This window comes from Hylobates moloch, unplaced genomic scaffold, assembly GCF_009828535.3.
Source record: "Hylobates moloch isolate HMO894 unplaced genomic scaffold, HMol_V3 SCAFFOLD_94, whole genome shotgun sequence".
Lineage (NCBI taxonomy): Eukaryota > Metazoa > Chordata > Mammalia > Primates > Hylobatidae > Hylobates > Hylobates moloch.
This window is the reverse complement of record NW_026652369.1, coordinates 82,516-97,081: the sequence shown is the minus strand read 5'-3', so window position 1 is coordinate 97,081 and position 14,566 is coordinate 82,516. Positions and strand designations below refer to the sequence as shown.

The 14,566-nt window shown below is 40.2% G+C and overlaps 1 pseudogene; it reads left to right on the top strand.

The window, feature by feature from the left end:
* The first annotated feature begins 5,499 nt into the window (after positions 1 to 5,499).
* Positions 5,500 to 6,209, top strand: LOC116463944 (proteasome activator complex subunit 2-like; annotated as a pseudogene).
* The last annotated feature ends 8,357 nt before the right edge of the window (positions 6,210 to 14,566 follow it).

Below are 14,566 nucleotides of genomic sequence, written 5' to 3'. Positions count from 1 at the left end.
ATGGCCTCCAGTTCCATCCATGTTCCCACAAAAGACATGATCTCACTCTTTCTTATGGCTGCATAGTATTCAATGTTGTATATGTACCATGTTTTCTTTATTCAGTCTATCATTAAATGGGCATTTAGGTTGATTCAATGTCTTTGCTATTGTGAGTAGTGCTGCGATGAACATTTGTGTGCACGTGTCTTTATATTAATTTATATTCCACTGGTTTTATACTCAGTAATGGGATTGCTGCATCAAATGGCAGTTCTGTTTTTAGCTCTTTGAGGAAGTGCCACCCTGCTTTCCACAATGGTTGAACTAATTTACACTCCGACAAGTGTTCCCTTTGCTCTGCAAACTTGCCAGCATCTGTTATTTTTTGACTTTTTAGTAATAGCCATTCTGACTGGTGTTTTTGTGGTTTTGATTTGCATTTCTCTAATGATCAGTGATACTGAGCTTTTTTTCATATGCTTCTTGGCCACATGTATGTCTTCTTTAGAAAAGTATCCTTATCACTTGCCCACTTTTTAATGGGGTTGTTTGTTTTTTTCTTGTAAATTTGTTTGTGTTCCTTATAGATGCTGGATATTAGACCAAGGGTATTTTATATGCTCTGAATACAAGTCCTTTATCAGATATGTACCTTGCAAATATTTTCTTCTAATCTGTGCTCGTAGTTTCATTTTTTAAAGTGTCTTGTGAAGTTTTTAATCTTGATAAAGTTTACTTTATTAATTTATTCTTTAATGGATCATACCATAGGTGTTATATCTACAAATTATTTTGTTAAAAAAATTATTTTTTGTAGAAATGGGATCTCATTATGTTGCCCAGGTCAGTCTCAACTCCTGGCCTCAAGCATGAGCTACTGTGCCCAGCCCGAATAATCTTTGTCTAATCTAAGATCACAGAGTTTTTCTCCTATGTTTTCTTTTAGAAGTTTTATAGTTTTAGGTTTATACATATAGGTCCATATCCCATTTCAAGTCCACTTTTGTATATAAGAAGAGATATGAAGTTCAATTGTTTTTGTATATGGATATCCAGTTATTTTGGCACCATTTGTAAAAGACTATCGCTTTTCACTAAATTGCTTTTGCATCTTTGTTTTAATGATACATATCACTAAACACACACACACACACATACACACACACACACGCAGTGTTGTTAACTGGGTCCCCATGTGAAATATATTTCTTACTGTGGACTGCAGTCGGAAAAGTTTGAAAGGCAGTGCTATGATGGCTACCTGAATTACTTTTTTCTCTCTCTCTGGTCTCCTAATCATTCTTGTCTATCACTTCCATATATTCAGTCCTTCCTGCTTCTTCAATTTCCACTGTTCCTCTAAAACGTCATTTTCTGTGGAAGCACATTTATGATCACCTCAGGAAACCATTGTTTTTGCTGTTCCTTTCATTTTTTCCTCCCCTCTGTGCTATACAGGGAAATGATAAAACATTTTATTTCTCCCTGCCAAGTTTATACCACTTTCTGTGTAATTCACCCTGTGACCTTTCATTCAATGTTTCTTGTGGTTCACAATTGGTTTACAGCACATCATTTCCTTTTTCATTTGTTTTGCTTTATTGGGAGACAGCATGATGTGTAGAAAAGAGAATGGGCCATACTCCAGCTAAACCCTATTTCATAACAGGCTCATAACCTTCTTCAAAATATCATCTCTCAGGCTCAGTTTCTTTATCTGAAAAATAAACCACATCTAACAACCTCATATATTTTTTGTAAGAATTAAGTAAGGTATTGTATGTAGCATATGTGAGGCATGTCTAGTCCTATACCGGACACATAATAGATGCCTGATGATAGCTATTATCACCATACTATGTACCTTCTAACCACTTCTGTTATTTCCATCACCTTCCCTCATGTCTGTATCTTCTACTATGCTAATGCTATTGTAGGCTGTACAGTACGGTGCCTCAGATAATTAAATTCAATGACCTGAACTACCCTTGTGAGAAATGTTTAATGATTTTACACAGGAAGTGTCATGGTGCCAAAGAGATGAAAGAGATCAGATTTCATTTCACTCTAAAAAAGAAAGACATTTTTTATTCCACAAAAGAGGGCTTAAAATCTCCTTCCCATTATCAAGGGAGACAGCAAAATACTCCTCTTTAAAGAGAACACAGCTACTAGAAATGCTAACCATTCAGCTAACAGGGTCAGAATGGTAGCTCAAACTACCATTCCCCAGGACTTAAAAGGCAAAAATAAGAATGCTCTGTGAATGCTGATGGGGACAAGAACATTCTAACCTAGACCAGATAAGAAAATGTTGGACACAGAAAAGGAACTTAGACTGATTCACAGACTTTTGACGAGTCGTCACCAGCTGAGTCCATTTTGGGTTTTTTGTTGTTGTTGTTTTGTTTTATTTTTTGAGTTGGGGTCTTGCTGTTACCCAGGCTGCAGCACAGTGGCGCAATCTTGGATCACTGCAACCTCTACCTCCCGGGCTCAAGTGATCCTTCCACCTCTGCCTCCCAAGTAGGTGGGACCACAGCTGTGTGCCAACACACCCGGCTAATTTTTTATTGTATTTTTGGTAGAGACAGGGTTTTGCCATGTTGCCCAGGCCAAGCTGAGTCCATTTTGAAGAGGAACTAGAGATTGTCTGAAGCTACTCTGTGTTCTTTCTTTTTTTTTTTTTTTTGAGATGGATTCTCACTCTGTTGCCCAGGCTGGAGTACAGTGGTGCGATCTCAGCTCACTACAACCTCCGCCTCCCAGGTTCAAGCAATTCTCCTTTGTCAGCCTCCTGAGTAGCTGTGATTACAGGCCCATGCCACCATGCCCTACTAATTTTTGTATTTTTAGTAGAGACAGGGTTTTGCCATGTTGGCCAGGCTTGTCTTGAACTCCTGACTTCAGGTAATCCGCCTGCCTTGGCCTCCCAAAGTGCTGGGATTACAGGCATGATGTATTCATTAGTTTTTTGTTAAATGTTAAAATAATCAAGAGCCACTCTATGAGTTCCTAGATTCCTAGCCTGGGTAGACTCTACCTGATTATAAATAATAATGGGAATTCTGGCATCTAACATGGTTGTTCTATTTTTGCACTGGGTCACAATTTCAATAAATTTACTCACTTTTATTAATACAGAGTAAGTGTCAAGCTGTTTTTTTACCATAATTAATTCATTATTATTCATCCTATTAATTATACGACCTGGTATTAAAACTACCAGGTCAAGAGTGGTTTTGTTTGTTTGTTTGTTTTGAGATGGAGTTTTGCTCTTGTTGCCCAGGCTGTTTAATTAATACCTCCTTCCAGAAACTTAGTTTTAAAAAACCATTGGCCAGACACGGTGGCTCACACCTGTAATCCCAGAACTTTGGGAGGCCGAGGCGAGCGGATCACAAGGTCAGGAGTTCGAGATCAGCCTGACCAACATGGTGAAACCCCATCTTTACTAAAAATACAAAAATTAGCTGGGCATGGTGGCACAAGCCTGTAATCCCAGCTGCTCAAGAGGCTGAGGCAGGAGAATCCCTTGAACCCAGGAGGCGGAGGTTGCAGTGAGCCGAGATCACGCCATTACACTCCAGCCTGGGTGACAGAGTGAGACTCTGTCTCAAAAAAAAAAAAAAAAAAAAAAAAAATCAACCAGCCTGGCCAACATGGTGAAACCCCATCTCTACTAAAAATATAAAAATTAGCCGGGCGTGGTGGTGGGCATCTGTAATCCCAGCTACTCAGGAGGCTGGGGCAGGATAATTGCTTAACCCTGGGAGGCAGAAGTTGCAGTGAGCCGAGATCACGCCATTGCACTGCAGCCTGGGCAACAAGAGCGAAACTCCATCTCAAAACAAAACAATAACAACAACAACAAAAAACCATCAACTAGGGTGTTTGGATATATGGGTGTTCCAAGATAATATTAATCTGAGTTTTAACAAGTCTACAGCTATACTTTCCGATGGAGCAGCCACTAGCTACATGTGTTATTGTGGCTAGCCCAAACTGAGAAGTGCTATAAGTCAAAAGTACACACCCAGATTTCATGTACTTAGTACAAAAGAAAAAATGTAAACATTTTGTTAATAACTTTCAATATTGATTTCATATTGAAATAACTTTGGATTTATTGGATTAAACAAAATATATTATTATTTTTACCTGTTTTAATTTTTTTTTTAAGAGAGAGTTTCACTCTGTTGCCCAGGCTGGAGGGCAGTGGTGCAATCTCGGCTCACTGTAACCTCCATTTCCCAGGTTCGAGTGATTCTCTTGCCTTAGTCTCCCGAGTAGCTGGGACTATGGGTGTGCACGACCACACCCAGCTAATTTTTGTATTTTTAGTAGAGACAGAGTTTCGCCATGTTGGCCAGGCTGGTCTTGAACTTCTGACTTCAAGTGATCCACCTGCCTTGGCCTCCCAAAGGCTGGGATTACAGGCGTGAGCCACCGCACCTGACCCTCTTTTAATTTTTTAATGTGGCTGCTAGAAAATGTTCAATTATGTATGTGGCTCGAATTATGTTTCTGTTGAACACTGTTGGTCTGAAGTTCAGAAACTTGTGAAATTCTACAGTACTTAAAGCTGGTGGATAATTATAATTGTGGCTCATTAAGATTTGGAAAGCTTGTTGCAATATTTGTTAGAGAGGGAGAGGTTTTTAGTGTACATAACTGGCTGAAGAGTCAGACAGAAGCAGTATAGAAGGGTCATTCAGAAGTCCAAAGTGAAACCATTTTAAGCAACCACGTTTACGCAAGATGAAAAGCTAGTGGCTTTAACCTGTGGGAAAATGTACCACACCCTGCCAATGCAATGTAAAGTTCATCTTGTTACTCATCCCTGAAACCTGCCCCCAGCTTTCTATAGCTAATTGCTCACAGTTGGATCCCTTTTAAAGTGAGATTACACTCCCTACAGGATATGGTTGTACATGCTGACAGCCAAGTTTCCAAGGTTTTCATTCAACCTAATACTCATTTTTGGTCATATTACGGCTTTGAACAAAATGCTGAACATGAAAAAGCTGAATTGAAGATGATACTAAGTGGTGACAGATAGAAATCCCCGGGATGCATCCTGGTTGTATCAAAGAGATACAAAAGAAACTTAAAGACAGAGGTTTTAAAGTCAGAGCAATCATAGATCGCCAATAACTTACTAATAATATATAAATTTAAAACATGTCAGATACAGGTAGGACAACCTCAGGCAAGCATAGAAATCAGGGAGTCAAATTGGCAAGCATTGATAATGTCCACCCACCACAAACGAGGGCTGAAGTTCCTCCCTTTGAGAGGCAAAGCTCAAAAGAGAAGGGTTAGGATTGGTCAAGTTATTACAGTTTAACACCATTAAGCCAATGTTTAACATTGTTTTCCCTAGAATGCCAGTGTTGTTCTAATATTGTTCTGTGAAAGTTTTGATGCCGGCAGTATTTTCTTCTAAAATGTATTTAAAATATATTTAAGAATATGGTAATTGGGAGGCCAGAGATCTAGTGACTGAAGCAGCATATGGCCAGGCCGTGTGGGGTGCACCTGAGAGGGGAGGCCTGCAAACAGGTGGAGATTTCCGGCAGAATCTTTTCCAGGAGGCTGAGGAATTCCTCTACAGATTCTTGCCACAGAAAATCATATACCTGAATTAGCTCTCGCAAGAGTGCTCCCTCAGTGTGGCTGACCTGACTTCACTCCGGGCCCCACTGGACATCTCATCCCAGGCTCTCCACCCAAGGATGATGAGATGGAAACAGATAAGCAGGAGATGAAAGAAGTCCCTAAGTGTGGATTTCTCCCTGGGAATAAGAAGGTCCTGTTCCTGCTTGTCCTGGTTCAGCCAGAAGTCTGGAGTCTCAAGCATTCTGGTGATCACATGGATCCAGCACCTGATCCTCAAGATTGAAGTTGGAAATGATTTTGGAGTAGCAATCCAGGGGAAGGTGCTGGAGAGGGTGAATGCCATCAAGAGCAAAGTGGAAGCTTTCCAGACAACCATTTCCAAGTACTTCTCAGAATGTCAGGATGCTGTGGCCAAGGCCTCTAAGGAGACTCATGTAATGGACTACCAGGTTTTGGTGCACCAGTGAGATGAGGCAGCCTATGGGGAGCTCAGGGCCATGGTGCTGGACTTCAGAGCCTTCTACGCTGAGGTTTATCATATCAGCAGCAGCAACCCGGGGAAAATTGTCAACCCAAAGGGTGAAGAGAAGCCATCTATGCACTGAACCCAGGACTAGAAGGAAAATAAATGACCTATATGTTGTGTGGGGAAAAAAAAGAATATGGTAATTACATAATAACAATGTAGTTATCAGCAAAGTGTCTTTAAGAAATGGTATATTTCACCTGACACAATGGCATGCGCCTGTAGTCCCAGCTACTTGGGAGGCTGGGGTGGGAGGATTTCTTGAGCCTAGGAGCTCACGTCCAGCCTGGGCAACATACTGAGAACTCTCTCTAAAATAAATAAGTAGATACAGTACAAAATTTTTAAAAAGAAATCATACATGTGAGGTTTCCAGGACATTACCTATGAGATCATCTGATACATGCCAGCCTCTTTCATATACATATCGATACCTCAGTTTCACATACCTGTTACTGTGACTCAGATTTTATCTGTAAGGTGGGGGATAACATATCTACATCACAGACTTTTGTAAGAATTGAGATAATTCGGTCAGGCATGGTGGCTCATGCCTGTAATCCCAGCACTTTGGGAGGCCAAGGCGGGTGGATCACCTGAGGTCAGGGGTTTGAGACCAGCCTGACCAATATGGTGAAACCCCATCTCTACTAAAAATGCAAAAATTGGTCAGGTGTGGTGGCACAGCCTATAATCCTAGCAACTCAGGAGGCTAAGGCAGGAGAATCGCTTGAACCCGGGAGGCGGAGGTTGCAGTGAACCAAGATCGTGCCACTGCACTCCAGCCTGGGCGACAGAACAAGACTCCTTCTCAAAAGAAAAAAAAAAATTGAGATAATTCATGTAAAGAATTATGACAGTGCCCATTTTAAGCAGCTGGTAAATGTTAGATGATGATGAACTAGTATTGTACATATATTTAATGATCACTATGTTCATTTTCATGTTATAATTTTAATACACATTTATAAAGTGGATCAGATGTTGACTATGCTTAAATAATTAGTAAATAAAACAATATTGCATTGTCTTTTTAATCCAAGAATACACTTCATGAATTCCATTCCTGTTAAGCTCTTTTAACACATTATAATTGAAAAAAATATTGCTGTGGTTATGTAGCCAGGACTCAAGAAGCATTAAGTAAAACCAAGAATGAAGTGCATTTGAGAAACATTGCATTAGACATTTGATCATCCAATATTTTCATTCTACTTTGAGTCTATAGCAGTGGTTTACTGGGCTCTCAAGAGAAAAAGCTATGGTTTTAGCATTTACCAGTATCTATGGTATAAACATTTCCAACATGGTCAATGTCAAACTATTGTGTGATGTCACTGAATGCAAAGTTGGAAAGAGATGCTAATAATTGGTTCTCTCAAGAAGGTGCAAACAGGCTCCCACACACCACTCACATAAATACTTATAGCATGGCTTCTCATACAGTGTTCATTCATTCATTATACCAATGGTTCTGCAAATGTGATCCCCTGACGAACAGCATAAGCGTCATTGGGGAACTTATTAAAAATGCAAAATCTCAGGGCCCACCTCATATCTCCTAAAACAGAAATCATGAAAATGAGGCTTAGCAATCTGTCTTAACAATCCCTCCAAGTGATTTTGATGCATAATGTTTGAGGACCCCTGCCCTATGCTCTTGCTGTTGTTTCTGAAGGGGAAGAAGTGCCAAGTAACTTCTAACATTTATTAATTAATGTACCAAGACTAGCAATGTTGGTATTCTCATTCTTCAAAGCATCTAATTATGGACTCTGAAATTGCAATTTATATATTCCTAGAATCAACAAAGGACACCAAGCTGCTGCTCTTTTGCATGGAAAGGTAATCGTATCTTCAAATGTCCCCATGTTTCAGTTGCTATTGAGAGGCTCTAATAAGGGTTAGTTAAGAGTTCTACTGGCTTGGCTTAGCGACTCATGCCTGTAATCCTAGCACTTTGGGAGGCCATGGTGGGCAGATCCCTTGGGCCCAGGGGTTTGAGACTAGCCTGGACAATATGGCAAAACCTCATCTCTGAAATGCAAAATTACAAAAATTAGCCGGACACAGTGGTGCATGCCTGTAGTCCTAGCTACTTGGGAGGCTGAGGTGAGCGGATCACTTGAGTCCAGGAGGTTGGGAGGTGGAAGCTGCAGTGAGTTGCCTGGATGACAGAGGAGACTTTGTCACGAAAAAACAAAAACAAAAAACAAAAACTACTGCTTGTGATTTCTGGTTGCTTCTGCAGCAGAGACCATGGGCAAAATCCCTGTGCTGAAATAAATATATGCCCTGATATATTAGTGGACACATTGTTAATCTACTTTGTATGGCTGGTTGGTTGTTTGAAAATCACATAAATACAGCCCTAAATTCAGTTATACCATACACAGTATTGGCAGAGATACATGGTTTCCAGTATGTTCTAAGGGAGCTTTGGATTGGTGCAGCCTTCAGAGGTCAGCAGGTACGACCTTGCACTCTATGTGGGCTCCCCTTCACAGCACGTGTTCATCCAACTGACAAAATATTTCCAGTAACAAAAGCACATTCTATTTTTGGACAGGTCTAATTATTCATCCGTACATTGAACTAAAATCTGCCTTCCTGTAACAGTCACACAGTAGTCTGAATTCTGAATTCTGGTAAAGAATCTTCGTCTCATTGAAATAGCCCATCAGATCCCAGGAAAGGGTCACTTTAGGCTCTTTTGCAAATTAGGCTTCCCGACTTCTTTCAGGCGTTCACGTAACAACATTCCCAGGCTCTGCACCACTCTGCCTCTTGATGCTCTTCAATTTATTAACATCTGGCTTAAAATGTGGCACGCATAACCAAAAATAATGCTACCACGTGGCCCAATCGGGGCAGCGTTTGTTTCTGGAACACAGCTCTCTGTTAATGCAGCCTGTTATTGTGTCAGCTTTGTTGGCAACTGAGCTAACCTCTGGGCACCTCTCCAGTCTGCAGTCAGCTCCACGCTCCTCACCAACCTATTGCATAATGTCTCACCTATCCTCCACCTGGATTGTTGATTTTTAAACTCTAAGTGCAAGCTTCATATTTAGTCCTAGTTATAACTTTGTGAGTTTCAGCCCCAATTCTAAAATAGTAACATCTTTTACAGTCCAAATTGTCATCGAATTTTACTCTCTCTTCTTCCTAGGTTTATATATTCAGCAAACGTAACGACATGACGTCTCTCTTTGTGTAAAATCCTGAGGAAACTGCTGAACAAAACAGAGCTGATTCCTGTTCCCCTCCCTCACTCAATTATTTACCTCAAAGCTTGAAACTAGAATAAAATGTCCAAGTGAAGTACCAGTTAAATATTGACTTTCACTTGCCAATTTTACTTCAATCTGTCTTTCAACTGAAGTAGCCTGAAAAATGAAAATGTAATCATTCTAAATAATTCTTAGGGAACATTTAGAATGCCTAACGGGTATTAAATGTTTGAAATACAAATCCCCATTCTTTGATGTGTGCAAAAGGAGGTAGTTAAATAATAGTATAGAGTAATTAAAAGCTTTTTTCATGATCTTGGATTAATTGAAGTATTTAGAGAGCGGCGATGTCATACTGAAAACCACTATTACAACATTTAGGGTTTTGTAATTTTCTCTGGGTTAATTAATGCTTATAAAAATTATTCTGGCTGGGCGCAGTAGCTCATGCCTGTAATCCCAGCACTTTGGGAGGCCAAGGTAGAGTGGATCACCTGAGGTTGGGAGTTCAAGACCAGCCTGACTAACATGGAGAAACCCTGTCTCTACTGAAAATACAAAAATTAGCTGGGCATGGTGGCACATGCCTGTTATCCCAGCTACTCGGGAGGCTGAGGCAGGAGAATCACTTGAACCTGGGAGGCGGAGGTTGTGTTGAGCCAAGATTGCACCATTGCACTCCAGCCTGGGCAACAAGATTGAAACTCCATCTCAAAAAAAAAGAAAAATTATTCCGACCAGGCGTGGTGGCTCACGCCTGTAATCCCAGCACTTTGGGAGGCCAGGGTGGGTGGATTACCTGAGGTAAGGAGTTTGAGACCAGCCTGGCCAACACAGTGAAACCCCGTCTCCACTAAAAAAATACAAAAATTAGCCAGGAGTGGTGGTGTGCACCTGTAATACTCAGAAGGCTGAGGCAGGAGAATCACTTGAACCCAGAAGGCAGTGGTTGCAGTGAGCCAAGATCACACAATTGCACTCTAGCCTGGGTGACGGAGCAAGACTCCATCTCAAAAAACAAAATTATTCCTCAAATGGCTTCTTAGATCTATAAAAATTGAAAATAATTATAAAGAAAAAATTTAAAACCAAGAACAGTAGTTCCAGGACTTGGAAGTCTGAGGTAGGAGGATCACTTGAGCCCAGGAGTTCAAGACCAACCAGGGCAACATAGTGAGACCCTACCTCTATTAAAACAAAATTTTAAGATATCTTACTTAGCACAGAGTATTGGCACTTACAGATCATAGGCTATGTGAAGAAATATATTCCTAAACTTAATTTATGAGCTACATGATTACGTGTAATGTGGAGTTGAAAACAAATAACATCATGATCAAAAATACCATAATTCAATTCAGAGGATGTGGGCTGAGATGATACCTGATCTGATACCTTCACAGCACCCAGAGAGGAAAGATTAGAAAATGTGTTTTCAATAGACGTGGTGAGAACACTGCTAGGGAAGGAGTGGCAGCATTTTTAACATGAATAACCTTAGCTAACCTATCACCACAGTATGTTGAAATAATTTTTTTTTAAGAGGATCTCACTCTGTCATCCACTCTGGAGTGCAGTGGTGCCATCACGACTCACTGCAGCCTCGACCTCGTGGGCTCAAATGATCCTCCCACCTCAGCTTCCCGAGTAGCTGTGACTACAGGCCCTCAACACCATGCCCAGCTAAATATTTTTTGTTTTTGTAGAGATGAGGTTTCACTATGTTCCTCAGGCTGGTCTCAAACTCCTGGGCTCAAGTGATCCTCCCACCTCCGCCTCCCAAATTGCAGGGATTCTAGGCATGAGCCACTGCACTTGGCCAATTTTTGATCAAGTTATGCTGATACAAAATGGCACTGAGGATCCTGCTTAATTAGATTTCCACTTCAAAAGCAGTGTTGTGTATTTGTTGCATCACTGCTTACAGGAAAGCAAATTAACTTTACAGGTTTGAATATGTTGTCAACAGTCCCACGTCTGCAATCATTCCCCAGTGGCCACAGGTTCTTCACAGTAACCAAAGTATATTTAAATGTTTTAAAAATGAGAAATAAAGCGAAATGGGAACACTGTATGTTGCTGGTGAACATGTAAAATGGTGCAGCTGCTGTGGGAAAAGGTATGGTGATTCCTCAAAAACTTAAACAGAGAAATACCATGAGGTCCAGACATCCCAGTTCTGGGTATATACCCAAAAGAAGTGAAAGCAGGGACTCAGGTATTTGTACACACATGTTTATAGCAGCATTATTCACAATAGCCAAGAGGTACAGAGGCAACTCAGGTGTGGCGTATACGTATGTATCACTTCCCTAGGGCTGCCATAAGAAAATACCACAGACTGGGTGCCTTAAACAACAGAAATTTATCTTCTCACAGTTATGGAACCTGAAATCTAAAATCAAGGTGCTGTTAGGGTTGGTGACTGGTGAGCCCCTCTTCCTGGCTGGTAGGAGCCCACCTTCCTGTCATGTCCTCAAATGGCTTTTCCTCTGTGCAGGTGAAGACAGAGAGAGGAAGGCCTGATGCCCCTTCCTCTGCTTATAAGGATACCAGTTTTATGAGATTATTTTAGCACCTCATTTAACCTCAGTTACTTTCTAAAGGGCTGGCCTCCAAGTACGGTCACACTGAGGGGTTGGGGCTTCAACATATGAATTGGGAGGGTGGAGATAAAAATTCAGATCATAACAACATACAATGCAATATTATTTAGTCTTAAAAGGGAAGGAAATTGAGACACATGCTGTGATTTAAATGAAGCTTGAGAACATACTATTAAGTCCAATAAGCCAGTCACAAAAAGACAAATACTGCATGATTTCACTTAATGAGCTCCTGAGTAAATTTACTGGGACAGAGAGTAGAGTAGTGGTTGCCAGAGGCTAGGGGAAGGGGAGAATGGAGAGTGAGTGTTGAATAGGTACAGAGGTTCAGTTTTACAGGATAACAAAATTCTGGAGATGGAAGAGGTGATAGTTGCAAGCAATGTGAATATACTTCATGCCACAGGATTGTCCACTTTAAAATAGTTAAAAGGTAAATTCTGTTATGTTTATAAAAGAAAAGAATGAGAAAAACACTCCGATATTAAACCATTCGTGTTTTAATATGCAGCCCAGGGCCAGGTGCGGTGTCTCACGCCTGTAATCTCAGCACTTTGGGAGGCCGAAGTGGGCGGATCACAAGGTCAGGAAATGGAGACCAGCCTGGCCAACGTGGTCAAACTCCGTCTCTACTAAAAATACAAAATTAGCTGGGTGTGGTGGCTGGCGCCTATAGTCTCAGCGACTCGGGAGGCTGAGGCAGGAGAATCGCTTGAACCCAGGAGGCAGAGGTTGCAGTGAGTTGAGATCGCACCACTGCACTCCAGGCTGGGCGACAGGGCGAGACTCTGTCTCAAAAAAAAAAATTGCAGCCCCAAATGCCACTCACTGTAGGTGGATGTATTCCTCCTGAAACAAATTTAAACACACACACTTACCATGCTGCCATGATGTGCTGTCAGTCTCTCAGCCACTAGCCTAAAAGTCTGCATTTTATGCTTTTTCTCCATATTGGCTTTTCCAATGTGTCAGATGGGTATTTCATCATTTATGTCAGGGGTTCCAATCTTTTGGCTTCCCTGGGTTACGTTGAAAGAAGAATTATCTCAGGCCACACATAGAATACGCTAACACTAACCGTAGCTGATGAGCTAAAAAAAAAAAAAAAATCCAAAAATATTTCACGTTTTAAGGAAGCTTACAAATTTGTGTTGGGTCACATTCGAAGCCGTTCTAGGCTGCATGCAGCCTGTGGGCCACTGGTTGGACAAGCTTGATTTACATCTACCTTTCCATAACTCTTAAATTTTCATTATGCATTGCCACTTAATTTTTTCCATGTGTTATAATTACAGTGATGGTAATAAAATTACATTTTTACTGAATTACAGGAAAATCAGCTTTGGGGTTTCATAAGTCCTGCAAGACTGTAAATAATTTAACAATATCGTCAGATGTTGACTGACTCTAAATTAGCAGAATTGGAAACTCCCAGATTTATTTTGCCTCTGTCTCTTTCCCTTCCTTGGCTAATAAACAAATGCAAGGAATGCCTGTGTCCTAACACACAGTAAATATTTGTGAATAAATGAATATATGTGTGTATTTGCATGTTATGAAAACAATTCCTTTACTGAAGGAAAGGAAAAATCCAGTGCCTCATGCAAACCAGTCATGTGCAGACCTCTAAGCAACATATTTTAGAATAGCATTACATTATTGTAGGACTAGTTCAGTTTTTAAAATACAGATAATAAGTTTATATTTGGAAAGAATTATTTTCAGGCGCAGCAAAGCATTTAGAAATAAAATTTAATTCAATATAACTTCCTCCCTTTTGAAAAGCAAAAAGAAGAAATGCTGGTGCAACTTTCTGAGCGTCTGTCCTAATGCCTTTGCATATGTCATATAAAAGTTTCAAGATTTACTAGATCAAGGAAAGAGAAATAGTCTATTCTATTAGAAAAAAGAGAGTTGGAACAAAGAAATTTAGCTTTTACAATGCTTTTTAATTTGTATATAAATATGAATAATATTGCTTCTTGGCCTTTTGGCTTAGATAAAGTAAAAATATGAATAATATACATTCAAATGCTGACAGAAGATTAAAAACCTAGAATTTTGTGCAATTCGAATGATTAATGATTAAAGCTGTTTAAAATTTACAGTAAGTGCTTAGTATATGTGTGATATTGTGTTGATGGATGAGGAGGTGGCAGAAGGAGAGAAAGCCTGGCCCAGTCCTCAGAAAGCTTATAATCTAGCTAAGAAAAGAGTCTTATGCACCGAGTAACTACAGCAAAGCTGGGTGATGCCACCTATCACTGAAAAAGAAATTCAGAGAAGGGTGTGGTCAGTCTGTAGTAGTCATGGAAAATGTGGTCCTGAGCAGGACTTGACAGACTGATGACGTTAACACACAGGTTTTAAAAATTAGAATTCGTAATTTTTAAAAATACAAGTATACAATCAAATACTTGTGAAACGCGGAGATGGGAATCTGTTAAATTTTCCTGTTCTCTGTGTAAGAGATATGAAATGTAAAGCAGGTTTCCAAAATCACTGCCGATCTCTATTAATCAGACCATTATGACATCCTATTGATCCATATTAAAAACTTCATAGTTTTCCACCCACTTCAAAAGCTGATTTCTCCTGAC